Source organism: Fistularia commersonii, chromosome 7 (genome assembly GCF_037954325.1).
Source record: "Fistularia commersonii isolate RoL2024-O1a breed Wild chromosome 7, RoL_Fcom_v1.0, whole genome shotgun sequence".
In the NCBI taxonomy this organism is placed as follows: domain Eukaryota; kingdom Metazoa; phylum Chordata; class Actinopteri; order Syngnathiformes; family Fistulariidae; genus Fistularia; species Fistularia commersonii.
In genome coordinates this window covers 6,196,064-6,197,776 of record NC_141290.1, presented here as the reverse complement: position 1 = coordinate 6,197,776, position 1,713 = coordinate 6,196,064, and the positions used below count along the sequence as shown (strand labels likewise).

Below are 1,713 nucleotides of genomic sequence, written 5' to 3'. Positions count from 1 at the left end.
GTTCGCAATGAGCTGTGTGCTTGTCGTCTTGTGGACAGACCTTGATGACTTAGTACACATGGCTATCATAACATAGCAATTGTGGTGAACTTGCGATCCATTTATTTCAATTAACCCACAGCGAAATCGAAGCTGGAAGCGGCGGCCGTCCTGATAGGCCGGAAACGCGGCAGCTCTGGACGGCGTCGTAAACCGAAACGCGTCGCGTCTGTTTTTTTTTCCGGCGTATTTAAGACGCCCGTGGGCATAAACGTAGCATTCTAGCTATTTATAAAGATGCACAAATGGCAGTTTTCTCATCCAAGCATTTTGGTTTTTTTTTTTTTTTTTGCTAATTATCTGATCTGCTGATCGTTCTTCTGGATGATTTTAGGTTGCCCTGTTTTTTCCAACCCTGAAATAAATATATAAATATGATAAATATAACGGCGGCACGGTGGCGCGGTGGTTAGCGCTGCATCACCGCAGCAGAAGGTCGCGGGGTCACAGGGGGCCTTCCTGGGTGGAGTCGCTTTGGATAATGAATGAATGAATGAATGAATGAATGAATGAATGAATGAATGAATGAATGACCTTCTCAGTTTGTATCATCATACGTTTTTTTGCAGCTTGCAACAAGGAAGGGCGCCGTCTGCGATGTTCACCACATGCTAGCCGCGTAGCATCATCAGCCAGGCTGAATATTTCTGCTTTGGCAACGGGGCTTGTTTTAAATGGTCCGTCCCAAACAACTCGTTCTCTTTCCCAAAATCTAAAATGTGAAACAAAACGTTAAAAAATTCCCCGTCGAAGGTGAACTCCAGAGTAAACAGCTTGGCCGTGACTTTTTTTTTACATTACCCAACGACATATTGCCACAGAAGAACTATTTTGATAAGCAGCAATTGAAAATATGAGCGTTCTTGATTGTCCCGGCTGCCCACATACACACACACACACACACACACACATGCACGCACACACACACACAAACACACACACACACGCCAACAAATCTTGATATTTGTAAAAGCCGATTATCTCCACTCACTGTGAGAATTGTGAAAGCTGAGCTCACGTGTGTGTGTGTGTGTGTGTGTGTGTGTGTGTGTGTGTGTGTGTGCGTGCGCATGCCGCTGTTTCTCTGGGTTTTTAATCCAAATTCATCTATTTAGTGCTTTTTGCGCTGGAAGTTTGAGGAAAGTGTGACACCGAGCTAATGCTCATGCTAATGCCAATTGAGGTATTGACACGCACGTATTTCTGCGCCGGCGTTTGTTTCGGGGGAACAAATTCCGATGAACGACGTCCTTTTACGTCTCCGGGTGAAAAACGAGGGAAGAATGTGCTCTGCTAACCTGGAGATAGCATGTGTCCAAAATACTCCATTGGCCAATGGTCAGCGCTGGTCAGTAATGGCCGGTGGTTTGGCCAGGTCTGCTCCTCCTTACACAGCGCTTCCTGTCCACGCACACACACACACACACACACACACACACACACACACACTGTATAATAAATACTTCCTCTACAGATTGGAAACCACTCAGCTTTCTCTCGTCTTCCTCCGCCTCCTCTCGCGCTCTCCCAAGCGCTGCTTTCTTTAGGTCTTTTCCATTCTCCTTCTCTATCGCGCTGACCTTCCCAGGCTGGCCCGGGTCTTTATATTTCAGGCTTTTTGAGGCTACATCTGAAACAAAAGCAAAATTATGGGTCTGGGTTTGGCTTGGGGAG

General features: G+C 46.2%; 1 long non-coding RNA gene across 1 annotated transcript; it reads right to left on the bottom strand.

Moving 5' to 3' along the window:
* Window positions 1-217: 217 nt before the first annotated feature.
* Window positions 218-1,713, bottom strand: LOC147232502 (uncharacterized). The gene is made up of 3 exons (XR_015106365.1): window positions 1,338-1,713; window positions 597-751; window positions 218-511 (listed from the first exon to the last, which is right to left on the bottom strand). It is a non-coding gene; the product is annotated as an uncharacterized LOC147232502 (long non-coding RNA).